The following is a 25,465-nucleotide window of genomic DNA, read 5'->3' on the forward strand; positions in this document are numbered from 1 at the left end:
CAGCAGAATTTTTATCCTATAGATAAGCTAAGATGACTTTTAGGTCAAGATAGCACACTATTGTAATGATTACAATAATAAGTATTGCAATGAGAAAGAGTTGTAAGGTCACATTTGAGTAAGAATTACTCATCAGTGACACAAGATGCTGTGTTGATGAGCACCATGATTTTACCAGAATTTCCATAATATAAAACTTCAGAGAAATGATAAAAGTTACATTCTAGAGGGGGATTACATCTCCCATTATTGACACTTTGGCCTGGAGAATTTTTTTTCCCCTGGGGAGTGTTTCTGTGGACTTTAAATAATCTTAAGCTACCACGTATGCACCCTTACCCCTAGTTATGAGACCCACAAGATTTTTAAACATTGCCTTCAATTGATAATCTGTTCTAGCATTCAGTGTCTGGGTACAAATTAGAATTTAGTACTTGACAATATGATTTAGAGCAGTGGTTCTCAACCTGTGGGTCATGACCCCTTTTGCGGGGTCTCATATCAAATATCCTGCATATCAGATATTTACATTATGATTCATAACAGTAGCAAAATTGCAGTTATGAAGTAGCAATGAAATAATTTTATGGCTGGGGGTCAGCACAACATGAGGAACTGTATGAAAGTGTCACAGCATTCGGAAAGTTGAGAACCACTGGTTTAGAGTGAGTTAACTCACCCACACTGCTGTGCCTTAGTTTCTTCTTCCAGGAAATGCTTCTAACTGTAAAGTTATAATTTTGCTGTTTGAGAAATAAAAATGCAGATAAAATTCTATATACATTGGAAGTATTTATCAGTACCATCCACTATTAATGTATGTACTGACAGTCTTTCCCCTAAGGCACTGAAGAAAATCTTTTCTTCAGGCCTGTATACAGAGACTGTGCCTCCATTCATCCGTTTCTTCTTTGAGTAGGGAATCAGAATGATTAAATGCTCATAACATTTTCTCAATGTCTACACAGAGGTATGGGGTAATCTATTTACAGTTTTACAAATGAAGCATTTGTGCCAGTGAGCACTCATCTTGCATAATCCACCAAGGAATGTTAGCAGTTTAATTTTGGTGGAGTATAGAGTAGAGATTATTGCATTAATCTAAAGCTATTATTCTGGTGGCTGAGTGTTCAAATATTTTAACTTTGAATCAGACCCATGATATAAAACTGAACCTTTTCACATTTTCAAGTTCTTTCTCAAGTTATATGAGTAGCAGAATAGGTAACAAAGGGACTAGAAAAAGTTTGAATTAGGAGTAGCACCCGATCTTTTGCTTGTATATTATGGTTTGTAATTTTGTTTTTAGGGGTTTTCTGTCTTGTGCTTTTTCTATGGTTCTGTTTTTCCTGTTTGTTTTTTGTCTTATTCTGGTTTGTTTATTTTTATTTTTATCTTATTTTATTATTTTTTGATGGTTGTTTATAGTCTAAAGAGAGAGAGAGAGAGAGAAGAAAAAGGTGTGGTTTAGGGTCATTGGGGAAGTGGGGGAGGGAGGATCTAGGAGGAGCAGGTGGAGGGGAAACTGTAATCAGAATATGTTGTATGAAAAAAATCTATTTTTATATTAAGTAAACTCTTTCTAATTCAGTAGCAACCCTAACTCTATAGGAATGATATCCAGGACTTTAGGAAATAAGGTTAAATTTTGTTCTTGTTCATTTTGCAAATACTTGTTTGTTGACTACATATGGGATAACTGAGTCAAATACCTTGTTTCCTGAAATTTCTAGTTCATGAGCTCAGTGTCTTGGAAGAGTTTTAGACTTCTCCGTCTGCTCACCACCCACCTGGGAATGTTCCTTACCTAGGAGGTCAGCCCTTGTCCGAACAATCAGTTTCCCTATTGTGCCCTCAACCTGATCGATCACAGCAGCATCCTCCCTATAGCCTTTGCGTCCGTAGTACATCCACAAACTCTCTGAACTGGAAATGGGGTTTCTACGCTGCTCTGTTGATCTCGCCAGTGTAGTAAAACAGATGACAAGCGCTAAGGTCTTAGTTTATCACTGAGTTCTGTCAAGGAAGATGACTGCAAATGGAACTACTTCACTTCCACTTATGGCTCTAGCTGGAAATTTGTCTTAGAGCCTTGCTGTTGAGTGTGCATAGTGTATATATGCTTAAAGATGTGGTAATGACATTTATGTATGTGTACATGAATACTCTATAGTATAAACACAGACATGTTTTTTTTTTCTCTATTTGTTATTGAATGTGAGATATTTCACTCACTTCTAGTTCTCTGGAAGTTTTTCAGTGTTCCAAGAGCCTCCTAATGCCATCAAAGGAGATATACTTGCATCTGTCACCACCCCCTCAGTACATGTTTTGTGTGGAGACTTGAGCACCAAGCATCACCATTATAACCCTCAATTTAGGGGTGAATTTCAGTTCTTTTCTCATGGTGCACATTCTACGTATTCCCAGTCTGAAGGGCAGTCTTCTGTGTGGAGGGGGTCATTGTTTTCAAAAATATGTAAAGGCATTTGAAACATATGCCTCACTTCCAAGGGATCACAACTTGGGAAGGTGAACTCCTTTGGAAGCTCACATGCCACAGAGACCATCGTTGTCTGATGTTAGTGCGATAGCAGTAAGTCTGTGCCTAACTAAATATGTAGCATCACAGGATGGGCTTAGATTGTCTAGTCCACGTGACATAGTGACCAGCTGGTGCACTGAGGAACTAACTATTATTACACTTATGCATGATCTTTGTTAGCTCAAAGTTTTCTACCAAAAACATTTCTAACTCTAGTCTTATCTTCGATTGTGATCATAAGAAAAAATAATAACTTCTTTCTCTGTAAACATTAGTGATTTTTTTATACTAGTGATTTTTTTAAGCAGTAGCTATGTAGGTTAGATTCATTTATCACAGTTGCTTAAATACTGTTCCTTATTCCCCCTTCTGTACTAAGACACCAACAAGAAACCTTCATTTCCCTGAAAACTAGGCGATCCTGTCATGAAGAACTCAGGTAGAGTCATTAGTACTAAACTAACTCAGCTTTGCTCTAAACAAGAAAAGAGTTGAGTTTCTCATCTCATATCTTCTAAGGTACATCCTCACCAAGAGACAGCTTAATGACCAGATACAGTGAATTTACTTAAAAATGTAGAAACGCCCAAGAATAACAACATTATCTCTATGGGCAGCCCATGTTTACATTAGCAGGAAGAAATTTGTCCCTGAAGCATTTTATAAAGTAGAACTGTGCACGGTCCTTTTCCCTCATTCATCCTGGGACATCTTACAGGAGCTTGCAGCCAACTAAAATTGTGAATATTTTACTGAATGGAGTGAAAAACAAATCAAGAATATAAAACCACATGTTGTCAAACTAAATGTAGAATGATTTTTTTTCAAACTCAAAACAGTCCAGTTTGGTCTCAAGTAAAAAGGAGAAAATCCAGAGATGCAATCAAAGGCAAATATATTAAGTCCTTCTCTGTTTTCAATTCCAGAACCCTCAAGGATCCATAGAATGAAGGAACAATCATGTCTCTTTGAATGTATTACCTCATTTCATTCTCTCAGCTACTCAATAGACATTTTCAAAGGTGAGTGATTTTAGGGACACTTCTAGAAAGTGTCTGAAGTCTTAAGTGCTTATTCCCTCTATTTGAAGAAGTCTTGAATAATGTTCCTAAGTCCTATAATTTCAGGGCAAGTTGGTCCTCACACATCAAACACAGGCTGTATATTGCACAAGCCCCTTCCTCTTTAAGATAAGAAGCAAATACTGAGGTATCTTTTTATTCCGAGGGATAACTTAGGGTTTGCCATTGTAAGATAGACTGGGGGTACTATGGAAAGTAGTGTTAGGGGTTTAAATTTCCCCAGACTGTCTCTCTTTAGATGTGGAAGAACTGTTCTCCAAGTTTTGGCCCTAAAGTCTGTTTGGAACCTTTTCACCTTCATGAAATTGGATTACCTTTCACAAATCTGTCTCCAAATGAGAATTTTTACTTTTTTTTTTTATACCTTCCAATCATACATTAAATAGGGTTGGCTTTTCTTGTTCTTTCCCCCTTCCCCAGCCCTACTCCCTCCAGTCCTGTTTACTTCTTTTTCTCTTCTCAGCAATGAGGAGTTTTGGAGTGAACCCAGAACTACTCAGCTGCATTGCTGCTCTCTCTCTCTCTCTCTCTCTCTCTCTCTCTCTCTCTCTCTCTCTCTCTCTCTCTCTCTCTCTCTCTTTTTAAATGACGTGTTTACTATGTAGTCCAGGTTGGCCTGGAACTCTCTATGCAGTCTAGACTGGCCTTGAACCTGTGATCAACCTACTTCAGCTTCTAGACTGTTGAGATTATTGGTATGTGTATACCTAGTAGCATTTTTTCATTTATATGTTTTACTTAGTTTCAGTAATACCTTTGTAATACTTCTTGCTGGATATTATTTCATATTCTGGCATCTGAAAAAAAGAGCAAAGAAATGCATGTCCATGATGTTCTCTCTCTCCTTAGCTCTGGAGGTTAACCGGGTTTTGTGTACAACTTGGAAGCTCACCTTGTTTTGCCACAAGAAAAGGAAAAGGTCCAAATGTGGACAGAATTTAGCAAGTGTGGTAGTGTCTGCATTCACTGTTTGTTTCTCATCCTTGATGCTTATTAGGTGTGCAAGCTGCTGTCCTTAGCACTATTAAGTGGTAAAGTTATTTTCAAACTGCTTGGAAAGCATTATTAAAATATAGTTGCATCGGGGGTCAGCAGAGCCCGAGGTGTTTCCAGTGATGTATGTCATATCAACTGCTGAGAAGATTTTTTGTCTCATCCTATTCAGACAATTCTTTTCTTTGTTTATTGAGATAAAAATCGTCAAGTAGAAACAATTGGTATTTAACACCCCACATTTACTAACAGATAATGATTTTATGATCTGGAAGAATAATGAATTATTATCTAGTGGTTGAAGATTAAGAGCTGTACCCTAACAGTTAAAGACTGGAGCATGAGTGCTGTAGGGGCATTTTAGTAAATAAAGGTCAGTACATATCCTCAACTCTGTGATGGAAACTCTGATAGAATAGACAATCCAATTTGCCTGTGACCTTGCAACTAATGGGTCCAAGAATAGTTAGCACTCAGAATCTGAAATTATCTTTTGTTTGCTGAAGGCAGTTGGTGGGGTGATGTGTCGACCAAGCAGTTGCTTTAGGTATGTCTGACAAAAGTGCTTATTCTGATTTTTTGGAAGAGTCTAAATGGCTGTGCTGAGTAGTTGATATTGCTTTGGATATGAAAAAGGCAGGATCATTAGGATATTTTAAACAGACAAAATATTCAAACAATACTCAAAATGAATTTCACTTGAGATTGGAGACAGATTACCATCTGCACTGTGTGTGCCCTTTCTGATTTATAATTGAGATCTCAGGTCATTAGTTCAAAGATAGTTATTGGAGCTTCTTAAATAATTCTATATTATATAAAATAACATTTAATACAACAATACTAGGGATGTTGTTACTAAAAGAATACCACTCTGCTTGTTTCCATTCATGTACAAGTGGGTATAAGGAAAATATTCAACTTTAAAAAAGTTTATTGCAATACATGTGAGCAAGCAAAAACTTTCTAGTTGCTTTCTCCTACTCACTCCCATTTACCAGTGGATTTCCATCTCTCTGTCTTCACTAGAAAACAACAACTCTGTAGTGCTGGAGATAGGATGTTCCCAGTGGTAGACAAGTTGTCTAGCATGTGTGAAACCCAAGGTTACCCATCCCAGCACTCACAAATGCAATCCCTCACCATGATGTCAAAGGAAACCAGACACAACACCTCATTATCACTATCACAAAGAGCGAATTTACAGTGTGTGAGATGTATTTTAATACCTAGCAATACACTAAGTGCCTAGTGGGTTGAGATGTATTTTAATACCTAGCAATACACTAAGTGCCTAGTGGGTTGAATCTTGTTCTTGGGAAACAATGAAGCTCAGTGGAATTGTGACTTGCTTCTTTTAAGAGCCCAGAGAAGGCTTATGATAGTAGAGAAGCTGGCCTGGAAGAATGTGGCCGAAGACCAGACCTTGGGAGTCCCTGGTTTGCAGTGTGGGTCTTGGACATGCACTAGTCAGTATTTGGACTAGTGCCCTTAAGAGACATATCTTTGGCCAAGAAGATAAACTTCTTTGTGTCTGTTTCTTCATGAATCAACTGGTATGATGATTCCTGTCTCAGAGATTGCTGAAAGAATAAAATGAAATCCCATTGAAAGGTGATTGACCTGTGTCTGTCACAAAGACAGCGCCATTGTGTTGTGTCTATTACCAAACAGGAACACTTTCTGCCTTATAGCTGGGCTCCATTGCCCTGCATCAGTAAAAAGTCACAGCCCCAGACATGCTGGGTGCCTGTGTTTATCTGAGTGCACCCAGTGGTTCATGTTAGGGATCAACCTGTTTTAGGGATTAATACTTGAAAGATGACTTGTCAGATAGTGTACGGTGGAAAGCTCTCCCATAGACCATCTATTTCTTCCTTCAGAAAGATGCCATGCTACTCTTGCTGCCTATAATGTCATGCAGAGAAGATACCTAACACATGCTCTCCTCAAATACAGCCCCAGCTTCTTCTGTTGCCACCAGAGCATTTACTTGTTCTGCTTGTTTTACTCAACACAGTGTGCAGGAGTAAAACATGTCCTACAAACATCCTTAACATTTATTCCATGGTACAGTAATATAGGATTCATTCATTTAGGCATTGTTTTGGAAAACATTTGAACACTTGTAGGTCAGGTCCAGAAATTCAAAACACTTTGTATAAAACTTTTTTTTTCATCTTATGGTTTTCTTCTGAGGAACAAACTCAAATTCTGAGCAAAAAAGACATTTGCCAAAGACATTTTCAGCTGCCCAAGGAAGTTTATGTAATGACAGTAAGGAGGTGTCCTTGACAGGGAACTGGATGCCCCACCACAAAATGCAGGACCTTCTTTTTACCACAATGAAGAAAGTAAACTTTTGTTCACATATTTTAGAACTTAGATATGCATAAAATATGTTTAATATGCTAAAATATATAGACTAGACACATACTGATTATTCCTGGGCAAATGACTAGAGTTATGGAAGGAATATTTACTTGATAAGCTTCAGTACCACTAAAATACTTCCTATATACCAATCAGATAGACCACATCAGAAATTTTAAATCCAATTAAAAAACAAAAATCAAATTTTAAATTAATAGCTGCTCTCAGTATCTATGCAATATTACCCCATTTAATGTGCTTAAATTAATTTCCTTACAAATTGTTATTTCATTGTTTCTAAGAGTTTTCTCCTCCTATAAATAGCACATATCTATTTGCTCTTCCTTTTCCTAGAAGAACAGTTTCAGAAAGACTACAGTCATGCTAAAGGTTCTTTGAAACACTGAGCAGTCTGTGAACATGCCCATCACATTATCCCCAGCCTAACACTGAACACCATCAGTGTCTAAAAACAGCCACTGCTGAGGTTGTAGGTGAGGAGTTGCTACTGGACACTGTGACGTTGTGATAAAATGACACAGTTTATGAGAGATTGACTTCTACCTGCTATTGAACAGTGAAGTTTAGTTCTGGTATGTTTTGTAGCTACATAACACCATTTACCAAAACATTAGTCCAACAAAATTGTAACATTATGCAAAGGAGCAGACTGTGTTTAGGAATGCATATGTAGACACATATATATGTATCTAACAACAATCAATGAAAAAAGAGGCCGTGGATTTGAAAGAGAGCAAGGAGGGGTATATAGGTGGGGGGATTGAGGGGAAGAAAGAGAAGGGGGAAATGATGTAATTTAATATAAAAATAGAAGAAGTAATAAAAATAGGGAAATAGAAATAGATGAAAAATATAACTAAAGAAAAATCTGCTCAGTGCTGAGAAAAAAGTACATTTAGATTTCCTGTGATCTGGTAAACTCTGAACCATTCTTCTGTGACTGGAGGATGGCTTGCTTGTTAATCCCAACCTCTCCTAATAAACCACACTCACAGTTAGAGAAGTTCCGTGTGCTCATGACTCTAGTTCTGACATTTACCTTTGAGTCTCTAGATCGGAGTCAACCCCAGTAAGAAAGCTATTCTAAAGCCAGCCTCAGGTCTCAGTTTACAGTCAGCTATGACTGATGATGATCCGAAGTGGGGGCTATCATGGCAGTCTGTGTGGCTCATTAGTGACCCCATGATACTCATGGCCCACAGGGCTTCCTCAAGGTTTCCATGTCTGTTTTGATTTTCAGTGAGGTAATTGAAACACCTCAGTTGTGCTGACTCTCCTCCCTCCCTCCTCCCTCCCTCCCTCCCTCCCTCCCTCCCTCCCTCCCTCCCTCCCTCTCTCTCTCTCTCTCTCTCTCTCTCTCTCTCTCTCTCTCTCTCTCTGTGTTTTAATGAATTTGATACAAGTTAGAGTCATCTGGGAAGAGAGAACTTTGAGGAAATGCTTCCATCAGATTGACTTCTAGGCAAGTTGGTGGGGGCATTTTCTTGATTAATAATTGCTGTGAGAGGGTCCAGCCAAATGTGGGAAGTGTCATACCTGGACAGGTGTCCTGGGTTGTATAAACAGCAGGTTGAGCTCACCATGGAGAGCAAGCCAGTAAGCAGCATTTCTCCATGGCTTCTGCTTTACTTCCTGCCTCGCAGTTCCTGCCTTGAATTCCTGCCCTGACTTCCCTCAGTGATGGAATATGACCTGAGAGTTGTAAAATGAAATAGAACATTTCTCTTCCAACTTGATTTTTGGTCATGGTGTTTTATTATAGCTAAAGAAAACAAACAAAGACACCAGTCATGAACTGGGATGCTTGTCTTAATTTGCTATGAAGATAACCATCATTTGTAGATAGATAATTATTTTCCATTTGATCAAGGACAATATTGAGTCTGAACACATCTTTCTCTGTTGTATCTGGTGTCAGACCCTTCCATCCTTTGATCACTTAGAAATATTTCTACTCTTTTTGAGATTATACTATAATTACATCATTTCTCCCTTTTTTTCCTCCCTCAAAATTTGCTCATATAACCCTCCTTTTTGCTCTCTTTCAAATTCATGGCCTCTTTTTTCATTAATTGTTGTTACTATATATATATATATATAGTTGTGAGATACCATGTGGTTGCTGAGAATTGAACTCAGGACCTCTGGAAGAGGCTATACCTACACCCCTCTCCCCGAAATGCACCCAACAACCTAGGAGCCTCACCTGTATCAGGCTGCTAGTAGACCTTACATCAATCAATAGAGTAAGTTGCTTCCTGCTTAGCAGTCCCTTAGCAACTCCTGTTTTTGTGGTTAGTTTCCATTTGGACATGTCCTGGAGTAATATACCTGAGGTCTAGAGGCATGGGGTCCCATCTAGCCTGAACTAGTTTTGGGCATAGACACAGTAAGGCAAATTGTATCCTCTGAGGGAACTTTCAGGGAGAATCCTCTTTTTACCTTAGATGCCTATGCAGGGCTGCGCTTTACCTTGAAGAGGAGGGATGTCAAGAGAGCAAGAGCTGTAGTCACACAGTGCCTCACTGAACTTCCTGTGATGACAAATATGTTCAGCTTCTCTACTCCCCAGTATGGTAGCCACTGGTGACCCGACTAGGGATTCCTTGGAATTTGGCTAGTGCAAATGAAAAATTATGAATTACATTCAATTTAATTTTCACTTTCAATGTAACTTTAGCTACCTAAATAATTTTAAATTATTTAAATTTAGCTACCTGCAGTGGTTTCAGGGTTAACTCTGAGGCAGAGCTGTTAGTCAACAGCCTTATCTCCCAGGGGTTGACTCTCAGAAGGGCGTGATAGACTAAACCAGTATGTGTTCTAAACCTAGGATTAGGGTAATCAAAACTGTCGATAGTCCTTTGCTTGATAAACGCATATGCACTTACTTTTCTAGACCAGGAGCGGAATCAGGAAGTCTGGCCAGGAGGCCACTACAAACAACAATCATATTTTGTAATTAATGGTTGCATAAGCCATTCTCTTCTTTGGGCCTCTGAATTATCAGAACAGGCAGCCTACCACTTTATTAATGGTGCAGTGCGAGTCATCTGCTCTGCTTATGATGACCTCTTCTTACTTGGTAATTCTCTTTCTTAAGAAAGTACTCTCTGGAGTTGACAAATGTCTGTACCTTTGTCCTGGACCCTTTCTCCCTTCACTGTTCTTGGGCAATTACTATGATTTCCTGCACTTCCAAAGTACAGGCGCTTACCATAATGACACAGAGAAAGAGAAAATGACTGAGTTTCAAGGGATGAGATAGAAAGCCCTCAGTGCCACAGCTCTTATTACTTAAATAAGACTGAGTAAGAAGAAAAATGACATGCTTCCCCCCTCCTCTTTTTGGTTCAGGTCATCACACTGTACTTAAACAGCTCAAACCCTTACATCCCTCAGACACAGATCGTATTTGATCATGAAATTGAACTGGTGCCATGGAGCTGGGATGTGGTTTCTGATGAAATTCTCATCTGGTAAAACACGGCCTTACCACGTATTTTTTAATTCAGGATCCCATAAAAGGGTAAATATGCATTCCCAACGAATCCATCTCCCGACACTGTCCCTTGCTCCCTTAATCTTTATTTAGAGAGGACCTAGTTAATATTTAGTTGCAAAACTTATTCTATAGAGAAGCCATATTTTATTTTCAAGTAGAATCAAAGTATGTCATATGATGAACAAAGGGTATCATCTAAGTGGGTAACTGGTGACATAATTGTGTCTTTGACATAGAGAAAGTGACGCAAAGCTGTTGCTTTCCCACCCGAAATCTTCCTGAATGGTGTGCTCTCTCTCACTCATCGATCTAATGCTTTAATTGGCAGACAGCAACGTCTGATGGGAAAATAATGGCCTCTTAAATACCTGAGAATGAAAAGCAAATTAAGTTAGCACAGTGTAAAAGGCAAGTAATTACATGATGTCAATCCCATTTTATGCCGTTTAGACTTAACCAGCATACAAAGAAAGGGCGTGTTTAGGACAGAGAAAAGTAAGACGGCTTCCTCAGGTGTCTTGGGCCCTGTTTACCCTTTGAGTAGAAAGCTCCAAAGAATGGTCAGACCAGATTGGTCTGTATCCTGTCTTCATCTCGGCCTGCCATTGTTTGTACTAGCCTGTGGCAAAGTGGTTGCCATCAGGAGCCAAGGTTTTCTTTTTTTCACTTTTATGCCCATGTTTCGGAGCAGAAAGATAACCTGACTGAGTATGGCATAGACCTAGAGGGGAGTTCGGTGCTGCCACAATTGGTGGAGGGTCTCCATCTTTGTCCATGTCCAAGGACAGGAATTTTTTTGTCCTTATGGCTTTTTTTTTTTTGTTTGTTTGTTTGTTTGTTTTTTGAGACAGGGTTTCTCTGTGTAGCTTTGGAGCCTGTCCTGGATCTCGCTCTGTAGACCAGGCTGGCCTCAAACTCACAGAGATCCGCCTGGCTCTACCTCCTGAGTGCTGGGATTATAGGTGTGCGCCACCACCACCCGGCATGGGTTTGGTTTTATCAGCCACAAGAGAGGGACTTCCTTAGGGACTGGGCATGTAGAACAATCAAGAGGGGATGTCAGGGAAGCTCCATATTGTCAAGATGGTAGGATATTTTAATATGGAGAAAGATGAAGTACACATTACAGGATGGATAGCAACTGAGAAATCAATAAAGTTACCCACCACACTCACCCAGTCCATTATGCTTTCCTCCATCCTTCTCACCTTCCATCTTCCCCCTTCTTCCCTTTCCTTTCCTGTTTCCTCATCCTTTTAACTTCCTTTATTCTCTTTCTTCCTTCTCCCCCTCCTTCTATATGTTTCTTTCTCCCTTTTTCAGTACCCTCTCTCCTATCTCTCTCCCATATTATATGGGATGTCATATGTAAATATAAATGTGTGGTATCTTACCAAAAAATATTGACAGAATGCAGAGATATAAAGAAAAAAGGAAATCACAAGTAATTTTATTTCCTAAAGAAAATCAATTAAGAGTTTAGAGTGTATTTTTATGATTTTTTCCAATGCATATTTCTAATTCCATGTCTACCTGTCTGTTTCTCTGTTTTCTTATATGTGATAATTATATTTAATACACTATATCAATATACATACTATATGTAGATTGTGCACATGATTTTCATATTTTTTAGCCAGACAAACTCATTTAAAATATTCCTTAAGGAACAGGTAAATAAGCTCCTGTCTGGAGCTTCCTAAAGGTTTGATGGAATTAACCACCAGGGGGGTTGGAGCATGTGGAGTGTGTGCTGACAGCTCAGATGGGAAGGGCTACGCAGTGTTCATAAGTGCACAGCTGGTGCTGATGGTGCACAAGTCTCCCACATGCAAGAGGCACATAGATAAATCAGGGCCCAGGCACAAGAGTTTCCTTATTCCAGCCTGTTTGTCATTGTGCCGAGTACGTTTCTCCCTTTTAAACACATACTGAAGCTTCAGCTGTTCAGACGTTTGTGGTGTGAGCCATTGCAAACCTCCCAGATGCACCGTGCCTGCTGTTTCCAGCACCGTGCTTTTTCCTTTGGATCCTCTTTTGAGATCTTTATAAAATATGTTACATAATCTTAATTTTCTCAGATACAGTGTTCTGAACACATGCTAGCTTTTGTAAATGCTCAGCTCTCTTTCAAGGCCCTACAGCCTTGATGTGAAATGAAAAGACCTAGGTCATATGAGGTGTAGACAGATGTTGGTATCCATGTAAAAGTAAATCCGGAGGGCTATATGCTTCCTGAGCTCTGGTCTTCTATTTATGTCTTTTCTTTCATTTTATGACAATCTGCCACTTTCTGACTGGATCAGTGTGTTCCCCTGAAGGAACAGCACTGCTTGTGCTATCTTTTTCTTTCCATTTGCTCTAGTTCATTCTTCTTGTAATGGTCTCAGACATAAGTAACCGAGATTGTTGGAATGGTGTGTAAAATGGATCAAAACACATAAAATAAAGGTAGACAGAAGCATTCATCGGGTGTGATTCTGTATGGAAGAGGGTTGGCATTTATTCAGTTGGTTGCTAATTTTGACTCTATAGCTTTACTTTTCTTCTTTGGTCATGATTATGGCATGTGTCACACAATCACTAAATATTGACTAAACTGAATTAAACAAAATTCGGTGTGCATTTTTTGGAACTATATCACTTGAAAGTTGAGTAATGGATGGACAAATGGCCATTCCTCAAGACAGCACAAGTAAAAAGCTGCTGCCACCTTAATAAGCCTAAGTAACAGTCTGTAGGAACTAGGAAGACTTCGGCTTTGAACGTTCCACCTGGGCCTGTCCCTGACTGTATTCCTTAGCTTCTGATCCCTCTCCATCCCTCAATTTTGGTTTTGGATTGGTGTTGGCAGACTCACAGTGTCTCCTTCTCTTCCACTGTAGGTTTTGATACATATCATTGACCATTGCTGGCCAGCCTGACCTGGCTCTTCAGATTCTACTCAAGCACATGTACGTCTATCTCTGAGATGCTCTATGATCCTTAAGCACTTTGGTCATCTATCTCCAGAAAGTGGCCTTGTCAATCAATGAGTGGTAACAGAGGAGTCTCTACTCTAAGCTACTAGAGAATTCTTAGTATCACAGGGATATTCCAAAGAGGATGTTGGCCAGCAGTGGGAAGAATCTCACAGAGGACTGACTCTCAAAACCTCAATGAATATGCAGACCACCTGTAGAGAAAGATTCTGGTTCACCAGGTCCATAGGGGGTTGGAAAGTCAACACCTTTCATGTATATTTCTACTTCAAATACCACATTAACCTGGCCAGGAACTGAGGCACAGCCTTGTCATTCCTTAATTTTTCTGGGATGTGTGAATGTTAAAAAGAGAAAACAAAGGGCTCTAGGGAAAGTGAATATGGGTGGCAATGTTCTGCTTCTAGATTACCAAAATATGGGTTATTATAGACAGTGAATTGCCTTCTATTTTGCAAAGACCAAAGTTAAGCAACAATATATCACCAAAAACAAATGATCAACTATCATCACACATCCTCTCCCATCTCTCTCTCACACACACTTACACACCCTCAAGTAACATTCTAAGCACTGGAAATAAAAAAAAAAAAACATGGGACCACCAGGAAAACCAAATATTGTTATTCTGCTAAAGGAACATAGCAATAAAATGACCCCTAATGACATTTTGCTCTACTCATAGATCAGGATCTCGCTCAGCCATAATTAGAAAAGCTTCTTCATGCAATAAATGGGAACTAACATAGAAAGTGGACGATGTGCAAGGGAGTGAGAGATTTTGCTTGGAACACTGAGTTCTAAATTTGGGATGTCTTCATCAAACCTTTCCCCCAAGGGCATAGGGGTTTATGTGGAAGAGGAGGTGAAATGATTGTAAGAACCAGAGGTGATGAATAGCTTCAAGGAGACAATGTCTTCCAGACACATCAGGACTGATGCACATATGAACTCACAGAGACTGTGGCAGCATGCACGTGGCCTGCACAGGTTCAAGTCAGAGGAGTACCAGTGCTGAGACAGGGCAGTGGACAAAGGATCCCACTCTTATCCAAGAAGCTATCTGCAAGTGATGCCCATTGGCAAGGGAAAAATTAATTTTTCCCAAAGGAATCATCCTGTGTAAGTAACCACACTTCAGGGTAGGCCCAATGTCTAGGAGTAGTTGCTCAACAAAAATTGAACTCATTGGTATTTTTGTAAACTGTTTGGTATTATCTTTGTTTTATTTGGGTTTTTTTTGTCTTATTGGCCTTTTGTTTGTATGTTTTGGTTTTCATTTTCATGTGTTTTTAATGTGTTTCTTGTTTTTTTGTTTATTTTTTTCAAAGAGAGAGAAAGGGGGTGGAATTGATTGGGGAAGAGGTGAGAATCTGAGAGAAGTTGGGGGAGTGGGGAAGCGTGATCAGAATACATTATATCAAAAACTGTTTTCATTTAAAAAATTAAAAATGGAAAAAAATGAGAACCCAGGTCACTTATAGTTGTACGTTAGTAAATGAAATGTATTTAATATGCCTACTAGAATCCTCATCATGCAAAGAATTCAAAGCAAATTTACTTAGCTTCTAGCTGTCAAAGAATTCAAGTAAATCTCACTTTGAAAGAAAAAACATGTTTTATATAAAAATAGTGTAAAATTTTATGAAGACCTGACTATTATCTCAATATCCAATAAGGCAGTCAAATGAATAGTTAGTCACTGGGACTTCATGATTTATGGTCATTCATATCAGCCATGTATATCAAAAGAAGAATGCTTGTTGCTTTGTTTTAGTTACTTTATTTGGCATGAATCTGTAGTTTTGTTTATTTGTAATGAGTATGTACAACCTGTATTCTAAAATGTTTTTTAAGGTTAGGAATTTCATGTTAGGGAAGAATCAGGGAGAACCATGATGCTCTGGCTGCTGAAGAGATGCTGACGCTGCAACGGAAACTGATTCTTTTTTTTTTTTTTTTTTTTTTTTTAAGACCAGTAGTATTTCATTTCACCCTGGGTTTCTGGCCTTTCTAGTCCATGGTTCTTGGTCACCCAAGCAGTGCCAGCACGAACTCCATCTCATGCAGTGGGCCTTACTTCAAATTAGGCATTGGTTGGTTACTCCTACAAGGTTTGTGCCGCCATTGTCCTAGCGTATTTTGCAAGCAGGACAGCATTGCAGATCAAAGGGTTTGTAGTTAGGTTGGTGTTTATGTTTCTCTTTTGGTAGCCTGTAGAGTACCTTCCCATACTTCAGACATTAGAATGTAGGTTCTATATAAGTACCAGCTCCCTCTCTCAAGGTTCAATGTGTTGTGTGGGTATTGTCTTCAGCAATGGGGTCTTGCTGACAGTTTGTGGGCAGCCATCCATTGTCTTGGCAACAGTCTAGGTTGTCTGGGGATTCCCTTGTGACCTGTTTGACTGGAAGCTTCATTTTGACCCGTAACCCCATTATTAGGAGACTTCATTAGGATCACCTTCAAGTATTTTAGGAAATTCCCATTGCACTAGGTTTCCATATCACCCCTTAAATGCCCTTCAGTTCTAGCTATCTCTCATCTCATTCCCTCCCTCAATCCCATGCACCCACATCTGATCCTCATGTTCCCATCCCCCAGCCCCAATACTAGGAAAATTTTTATAAGCGTTATGGAGCTGGTTAAAGTTTAGATATTCAGTCTACATCAAAACCCATTGTTTAAGAACTCAATCAGCTGGGAACTTAAGTGCTTTCTAGCTAATGTTTGAACCTTCATTCTTTCTCCTTTTCAATACCATTTAGCTAGATCTGAAATTCCCATTAAAATAATGGGATGACTGTGATTAGGAGGATTTCTAGGGTGAAATGGAAATAATCCTCACAGGGTGGGAACATGCATCTGTGAAATACCTCCTGATATCTCCTAAGGGACAGAACCCCTTGCTGGCTGGGCCAGACATCTAGATGTGGCATGACAGGCCATCACAGGAAGAACTGACTCTAAGTAAGTGCAGATGCTCTTTATTTTACATGTACTCTCTTATTTAGTCCTCATGAAAATTTCTGCTTACAATGAAGAAGCACAATGGTGAAGAAGGTTAAGGCAATTTTCCATAATGTGGTGGTGGATTCAAGTCTTGAGCCTCAGACTGACTGGCAGTTCAGTGAAGCACAGCAGCATGAAGTAGTGTGCAAGTTCACACAGGTCATTAGTGAAGAAGGTAGAATTTTAATCTAAATAATCTGATGTCAGAGTCCATATTCTGATCCACCACACAAGGCTAATAAGTCTTGTGAATTGGTTAATAAGAAATGGAAAACTGCAGCAAAGAAGAATATGGAGTGTATAATGGGGGACCCAAACTGGTGCCTGTGGAATGACAATGCTTTTCGTGCGCAGTTGTCCATATCAGCAAGTCTCTAGGAAAGAGATAATGGGATACCCACAAGAGCACATGAAAGTCCTCCATGTTGCTTCTACCATGAGAATCCCATGGTTTTCCCCTCCCTTCCCTTGCCCTCACTTCCCCTTTCCTCTATTTCCCTTCCCTTCTTCCCTTCCCTTCCCTTCCCTTCCCTTCCCTTCCCTTCCCTTCCCTTTCCTTTCCTTTCCTTTCCTTTCCTTTCCTTTCCTTTACAAATTTAGTTTTCACAGATATGAAGATGAGGAATCAGAGTGTGAAAAGAAAAACTATATTCGTGTACAAGGTATTCTGCCTGATGTGTTTCCTTCAATAAATGAGTTGATTGTTGTGGTGATATTTTATTTGTACTGAAATGTGATTTTATTTGTATGTTAATAAATAAAGTTGCCTGGGGGTTAGAGCTAATAGTAAGCCATAGTGGAGCTGGGCATTTGTGGTGCACACCTTTAATCCCAGCACTTGGTAGGCAGAGCTAGGTAGATCTCTGTGTGGTCAAGGATACAGCCAGCATTGGAGACACACGCCTTTAATCTCAATACCAACCACAGAAGACCTAGAGGTCTGTACAGACAGGCAGTGACGAGGTGGTCATGTGGTTGGGTTTACAACCAATGAGAAGGCAGAACAGAAAGTCTATATAAAGACAAACACACAGGAAGTAGGTCTCTCTTGGCTGAAGAGGATCGCTGAAGCAGGAAGGGTAAGGCTTTTAGCTCTGACCTCCTGGGCTTTTATCTTTACATGGGCTCTGTGTTTCTTATTTAATATGATGGTTACTTCTACAGATTGTCACAAATCTTAGAATGAGAAAACTATTGAGGCTTACAGAGTCCCTTGCACAAAGCCTCATTACAAGTTAGTCAAAGTCAGAATTGAAATTCCATCCTGGTTAGGTTCTTCTTTTTCTTTTAGATTTCTCCCTTCTCTCTGTCTCTCTGTCTCTCTGTGTCTCTGTCTCTGTCTCTGTCTCTGTCTCTGTCTCTCTCTCTCTCTCTCTCTCTCTCTCTCTCTCTCTGTTTGCTTGGAGAACCTTAGTAGTTAAATTCCAGTAGTGATAGAGATAGGAAAGGAACAGCAGCCCACTTGGAACTATTTTTTCTGTTCACAGATTCCTTCTTTTTACTACTAAAATCCTCGGCTTCCTTAACTGCACCTTCTGTTTTTTTTTTCCCATCTATTTGACAAATTACAAATCTTTAGACTGAATATAAATGTGGACAAGTGGGACCAAGGAGTATCCTGACCCTACACCTCATATACACTCCTACATCAGTAGATACTCCACTGAGAAGGATGTCTTACAGGTGCTTTGTGTCCAGAGGCCAAGTGCTACCTGTATACTGTGGATATTGACACTACTTCTCAGAAAATGACTGCTAAAGTCATTCCTTTGCCAATCCTGCCTATAAAGCTTTCAATTCTTTCTGAGTTCCTTGATTAAAAAAAATCTCATCTAACGGAGTCAAATCCAGAGGAAAATAAAAACGTCAACAGTGCAAGCAGGCCAGAAAAACATACAACTGCTTTGCTTGGAGGATTAAATGATATCTTGCTTTGAATCACTTTGTACCCATACAACAAGGCAATACATTTGCTTTAGCTGACTAAACAAGATTCCATCGAAAGCTTAAAAGCTCCCATTCTTACGTCATGAATATACTATTTCATGTACTAATTGCCCCAAAAGAATGAGAAATGTTTTCTATCTTTCCCTCAGAAGGAAATGTAACTAGATGATGAATTAAGACTATAATACCCTTTTTTTTAAATCAAAGAATACCCAGCCATAATGAATGATGGCCCATAACAATATTACATTGTATATAATGGCATTTATTAGGACAAAAGGCAGACTCATTTCCATCACTAGCTTAAATCTTACCAACATTACTTTATGTATAGATAAAAAGTAGACATTGATTTTCTTTGACACAAATATATGTATTGAACTGAACTTGCCAATGTCAATATTTTTTTATCAAAGTATGATACATTGATATGTTTACTGGATCAGAATCAGTTTTAGTACAATTCTGGCACTCCAGATGTCTTATAGTTACAGAACACAAGAGATAGGTGAAGGCTGAACATCAATCCTTTGATTTCTGGGTGAGGAAACTTATTCTCACTGGGCAGGAAGTCTTAGTTGTCCCTGACTCCAAATCATGGGTCAAAAGCATGCCTGTGTAAGCTTCATCCGCTGCTCTTGCTCCATATCTCCCGTCTTCATTATCTATTTTGAATGTTGCTTATTAAATTTAAAGGGACATTTCTTTTTTCTTAATTCTTAAGAGTGACATACAATCTTGTAACACAAGGTCCATGCACAGAAGGAAAGAAGTGATCGAAACCTATTAACAACACAGACTTGTACTGAGTGATTTTTCAGTGAAATACCCCCCCCACACACACACACAAAGCCATCTGTCTGAATGAAATTTTCATTCTATTAGTCTGTATTGTTGCATTAAAGGTCCTCAGGGTTGTGTATACATCTCCGGCTCTATGCTTTACAACCCAGCCCCCTACACTGAGTCTAGATTGGGCAAGTGACTTGCTTTGGCCAATGGACAATAGCAAATCTGAAAATAACAAGTTTGACATATCTGTGCTCACTGAATAACTGGTGTTTGACATTGTGCATTACTTTTTGGAATCCAAAGGCCTCATATGAAGAAGCCTAGGCTAGCTCATTCAGGAAAAGTCATGCCAACAGAGACTCCTCTATGACAACCTTATAATCACTAGAAATGTGAGTAAGACCATCTTGGATCAGTCATCCCCAGTCAAGATTTTATGTAACCCCAGAGGTCAGCTACACTGACCTGGCTGGCCCACAGAATCATATTCATTTTTATAAGCTTCTGAGTTTGGGGGTGGTATGTTAGGACATAAGACAGACTGGCACATGTGTTCTTATTTTATAATGGAGACAATACACGTGACTGAAGAACCCAGAGAACAATAGATGAAGTGAGAAGGTATGTTTCTAGGTTCATCCATTTAGGTTGATAATTTTTAGATCATTAAAGAAACAAAAGCCACTCAAATTCTCTCATCTTTAGAGGTGTTAGATGTTTTCACACAACAGCAACTTTTAATATAGAATTTTCTTCCCCTGGGGCATGAACAGGGAAGAGTTGATATGAACAGCATCCCATGGGAACACAGAGCCTCTGCTCAGGTCCAACCCAGATCCTAAAGTCATCAATTCACAGTGCATGCATGCACACGGTAGAGCTCCATTTACCATCTGACTTTCATCAATTCAAATGTTCTATTACTTATTACTTGAAATTTACACAAAATTGTTCATCGTGCTGCTGGGGAAAATTGAAATACAAAAGTAAACAACCTGCTCTAGCCAGTTAGCTTAGTGTCTGTACCAAGATAGTAGACAGATAGGTTAGAAACTCACTGGAAATCAAGTGAGGCTTTTAATAGGGACAGTAGATAGAGGTTGAAATGTATGTCTACAGGGGCACAGAGTAAAAAAGGGCTGTGCTTTTAATTGTATGACTAAACAAGTTACTTATTTTGCTCCATCTAACCTACTCTAATGACACTAGCACACACTAATCAAGTTGTCATCAAGGCCTGTCTCTACTCTGAGTTCAAACTCAGGGACAACACAAATAATTTTTGCCAGATTCACAGAAAATAGTCCAGTGTTATAAAACTAGAAAGAAGAATGAAGATTTCAAAAATAAAATATCCTTCAATTATATACACACATAGACACTCACATATACATTCATTCATATGCAATTTTATTTTCTCTGAAGCCTTAATACAAATACAAGTAAAAGAAAAATTTTTTTGTAATATAAGTTGCCACTTCACTCTAGGATCTCATGCTCCTTTGGTGTCTGTGGACAATCAGTGTGTTAGTGAAATTTAAGGTCACTTATGCTTCATTATCCTTTGTGAAGAAGAGTATTGAATTGGTTATTTGAAAGCATTTGGTGCTTACTGACTGTGAGAGTTGAAGGACACTATGCAGAAGCCATGTACATGTACAGGGAGCAAAAAGGGTCTTGTCCACAATATAGAACCCAAAAGGTTGTTCTTCCTTATGGGAGAAAATTACATCATGCTGATTGGCTGTATTCTAACCCGAACACAAGGAGAGTAGCTTCCAAAATGTAGAATAAAAAAGACTTTACAGTAGACAAAAATTCAGACTCATGCTTTAAGCTGTACTTTCAGAGTCTGTTGACATAGAGGATTTCCAGTTAAGAGATGATGCCAGTGTCCTCAGCAAAGCACTTCCACTTGAAACATGGCTCAAGTATCTATTTGAGACAATATTTATTCAGCCTGCAGGCAAACCTTGGCGGCTATGGAGGTTGGATGCCTCTGCTGCTACCCTGCTGTTTGCTGGTTGGATATCACTCTAAGACTGAGATGGAGTTGGAAAGGAGGATGAAGACCCAGCCTACCAGAGCTTTGAGGCTGACCACTTTTAGCATGCTCCATGACATTAATTCATGCATGGCTGCTTTATTTCCAACAGGCCATCTTTCCATCCCGATACACTCTTCTACTGCCAGGTAGTTTTGTTACCGTAGCTGTTCATCCCCTCTAAAGGCAGCCTGCTTCAACTCCTTCCATTACCCTTTGGCTACTAGCTCCAACAGTGTGGCGATCTGTGACAGTAGCTCCTGAAGACACAACTGAGACAGTTGTGGACTCTCTGTCTCCATTACCAATGACTAGTGGCAAGAAGTAGGCTGCACTAATATTTAAGCCAAGCACATTAATGGCTTTCTATCATCTCTGCTACTGAGCTGATATGAAGGACAGTGGACTTCTGTCTCAGAATCAATAGAAATCCCTTCTGATGCAATAAATAGCCTAGTGAAAGTCCCCAATGGCAATCAGAGACAAGCACACCGTACTTTTTGGGAGATACTAAGAAATTAATAGTTAAATGAGTATATTAGAAATGCTAATCACTGTGGAATAACTTTTATATATTATCTCACTTAATCATCCCCATAGCCTGGCAAGTGGCTATGTTATTCTAATACTCATTTTGCATGAGGAAATTGAGACACAGATTATGCAGCCCAAAATCAGGCAGCCAGTGCGACTTCAGACTGATTGGGTCCCAAATCACCCCACCAGGTCATCATGTTACCTACACCTGCTGTAGAAGAGGCGAGCCAGGATCCTTTGTATATATTGCTAAGTCTTCACAGGGTATGGGAAAAATAACTTCTATATGATTTGTCACAGTGAGCCTACCAGTAGTGAGGCATTTAAAGTTATGAATATTTGCTCAGCCAAACACTCAAGGTTGCAGAGACTATTTATGGATATCAAGCTTGGCACATAGAGGAACAGCATGTGAGGTCTTCCAAATGTTATCTCAGAAAATTTCATTTCAGTATGGGTGCTATACAAAGACAGCATTTGCATAATCTTGAACACCACCATCAAAATTCTGAGGCTATTTTCTGGCCATCTTATCCTCTGGCTTGGCAAATATTAAATTCTACTTTATAGGGAGTGTGATCTTAAGCTTGGAGAAGTCCCATCACAACTAACACTGACCATGTTTGTATCTAGCTGTTCAGGTCTCACAAATGAGGAGGCTCAGTACTAACTGACATTTGTTCCTTAGGTGCTGTCCTTCAGCATGACCTCATGCCAGCCCAAGTCTTGAAGAAGGTATAGTGTGCTTTGTGGTCTTAATTGTATTCTGTAACTGAGTATCACCCTGAAACTCTTGGGACTCTACCTGATTGAAAATGCTTACTTTGTAAAGCAATTATTCAGCCAATAAGTGATTACCAATAGAATTATTTACCAAAACAAAATAGATTACATGTATTTGGAAACAAACAGTCCAAAGAGTGAGGCAAAGTGGTACCTTGCTGTATAATCTTCATCTCTGTGTGCAGGAAGATGTAATATTTCTGCATGGACAGGTTGATGGTTAGAGAAGAAGTTTAGGTATGAATGGCTGTGGGAGTTGCATACATAAATACACAATAGTTTCTTTTTTCCCCCATGAACTTCTTTTGTAGCCATTTACAGAATTGAGGGGCATTTGAGGGTTGGTATGGACACCTAGTGCAGTGGAAACTCCATAAAATGTATGAAAGTGATCCTACTGAAGTATTCAAATTATGGGGGAGGCAGAATCCTATCTCTTGTCACCAAATGAAGCTTCCAGTACTGGAACTGGATTACATCCAATTGAGTTGTTGACCAAAGGGATCCTATGGAAAACCCCAAACAACCCAGGCTGTTGCCAAGACAGTGGGTTGTTATCCACAAACTGACGCAAGGCCCCATTGGTGAAGGCAACACTCACACAACTCATCAAACATTGAGAGGTGGAGCTGATGCCTATCTAGAACCTTCATACCTATGATCTGATGTTTTTGGTATGGGGAGGTACTCTGCAGGCCACTGAAAGAGAAATGTAAACAACAAGCCAGCAAAAAATTCTTTAATCTATAATGCTGTCCTACCTGCAAGATATGCTAGGGCAATGGTGGTACAAAGCTTGTGGAAGTAACCAACCAATGTCAGGTTTGACTGAAGGCCCACTCCATGACATGGAACCAGGCACTGCTTGTGTGACCAAGAACCAGAGACTAGATAGTCCAGAGACATAGGGTAACACCAAAGACTACTGGTCTTAAAAAAGAAAAAGGAGCGACAAAATGACTCCTAGTGATTTTTCTCCCATACTCATAGATCATTGCCTTATTCGGCCCTCATCAGAAACTTCTTCCTGCAGCAGATGGGAACAAATACAGAGACTAAGAGTCAATGGTAACTGTATACAGAGAAACACAATATGCCCTTGACTGGAAAATGGGATTGTGTCCATTCTTGAAATGATTGGTAAGCTTGGGATACTTTGGGGGTAGAGAGAGTGGGTGGAATAAATGATATATACATCCTGCACCTTTCTATTTGTGTAAGGTAAAGCCTAGTTCATCCATCTCATAGTCACCTCTTACTTGAAGAGAAACCCTAGCTTATTTCCTTTTTAAACTATTTTTTATTTAATAAAAATTAAAAAATATTTTCTTTCCTTTTACATACCAACCCCTATAATGCAGTGCTAAGTCTTGAGCTCTTGACTGTAGTCTTGAATATGTATCAGCACTTACTTTTTTTTTTTTAATGATTCCTTGAAAGCAGTATTTGACACCATCTAAATGAGTAGATAGAACACTTTTCTCTTTCAAAAGATAGGCTACTCAGGTCCACAGTTGAGTGTCATTTGTAGATAGGAGCTTTAGGAGGCTGCAAATTTCAGTGCCTTCTGGGGCTTGAGCTGGTAATGTATGTAACTGAATGGCGATAAAAAGAACACAATGGGTATGGTAGAGACAGGCAAACCAGTGAGTGCATGCTCTATCAGAAAAGCCAGAGGGGCTCAGAAACAGCTGGTTATTAAAGAAAGAACAAAAACTCAAGAGGCAACCCAGATTTATGTGTGAAATGTTCCAATCTTTTAAAGAATTTGTTCATCATCATCATCATCATCATTATTATCATCATTGTGTGTGTGTGTGTGTGTGTGTGTGTGTGTGTGTGTGTGTGTGTGTATGCTGGAGGACAACGTCTGTGAGTCAGTTTGCTTCTTCTACCATGGTTTCTGGTGATGGAGGAGCTCAGGCTGTTGTAACAAGTGCTTTACTGGTTGAACCACAGGGTCTCTCCCTAAACCCACTGCTCACAATTTGGCTAACCCGGCTGGCCAGAGAGCTCTGAGAATCTACCTGTTTCTTCCTTTACCCAGAGCTAGGGCTATAAATGTATATGACTGTGACTGCATCTTATGTGGGTGCTGGGAACTGAACCCAGGTCCTCATGCTTGCATGGGAAGGACTTCATCCATTGAGTTAGATGCACAACCCTCACAAGTGATTTGTTTGTTTTTAACACTGTAGACAACAATGCAAAACAATATTGTGGGAGCTGTTTTAGTGGGCATCCTGGCAGTTTGTAACCTTTGTCGTTTTTTCAATCTAATAATTTTTTCAGTTTTGAGTGTTCGGTTTTGAACGTTCCTATCGTTCCTGAGACAAAGAGTCAGAACTTCTTTTCTGATGTGGGTGGAGACTCCCATTAGTATAATCACTTTTATAGTTAGTTCCTGTTTGTATATATGCTGAAACTGATATAAAAATTGGTGTTAGAAGTAAATAGGAAATAAATTATCCTAAAATAGTTAATTGGCTCATAATTTCAAATCAAAACCATTGTTTTATTAATGAAATGGCCTAACTAACTTAGTGTGGTTGTAACCCTGCTGAGCTTCATGCTTATCCCATTCCAGAACATTGTTTTGGGTTTATTTCTTCTCCTGGGATATGATATTTTGTTCAGCTTCCCAAAATGAATGAGAAATATAAGTAGACATGGACTAGACTATAGAAAACTTGTTTTCACCACAAATCCTAAAATCAGTCAAAAATTTCTTTGAACTGATTGATACAGATAAAAATTCTCCATTTCAATTCAAGAGTATTGGCTTTACAAACTAAAACAACCATATTATTTTTTAAATATAAAATATCATACACACTGTCTATCAAGCAC

At 39.2% G+C, this 25,465-nt stretch overlaps 1 protein-coding gene and 1 long non-coding RNA gene across 4 annotated transcripts in view; one reads left to right on the top strand and one right to left on the bottom strand.

The window, feature by feature from the left end:
- Positions 1 to 25,465, bottom strand: part of Rorb (RAR related orphan receptor B) — a 193,199-nt gene that overhangs the window by 77,295 nt on the left and 90,439 nt on the right. The window lies entirely within an intron of this gene.
- LOC121826874 (uncharacterized) overlaps positions 1 to 25,465 on the top strand; it is a 126,428-nt gene that overhangs the window by 422 nt on the left and 100,541 nt on the right. Inside the window, exons 2-3 of the long non-coding RNA XR_006069027.2 lie at positions 3,472 to 3,567; positions 22,521 to 22,567. This is a non-coding gene — a long non-coding RNA (uncharacterized LOC121826874). The remainder of the gene's footprint in view (positions 1 to 3,471; positions 3,568 to 22,520; positions 22,568 to 25,465) is intronic.

Source organism: Peromyscus maniculatus, chromosome 1, assembly GCF_049852395.1.
Source record: "Peromyscus maniculatus bairdii isolate BWxNUB_F1_BW_parent chromosome 1, HU_Pman_BW_mat_3.1, whole genome shotgun sequence".
NCBI lineage: Eukaryota > Metazoa > Chordata > Mammalia > Rodentia > Cricetidae > Peromyscus > Peromyscus maniculatus.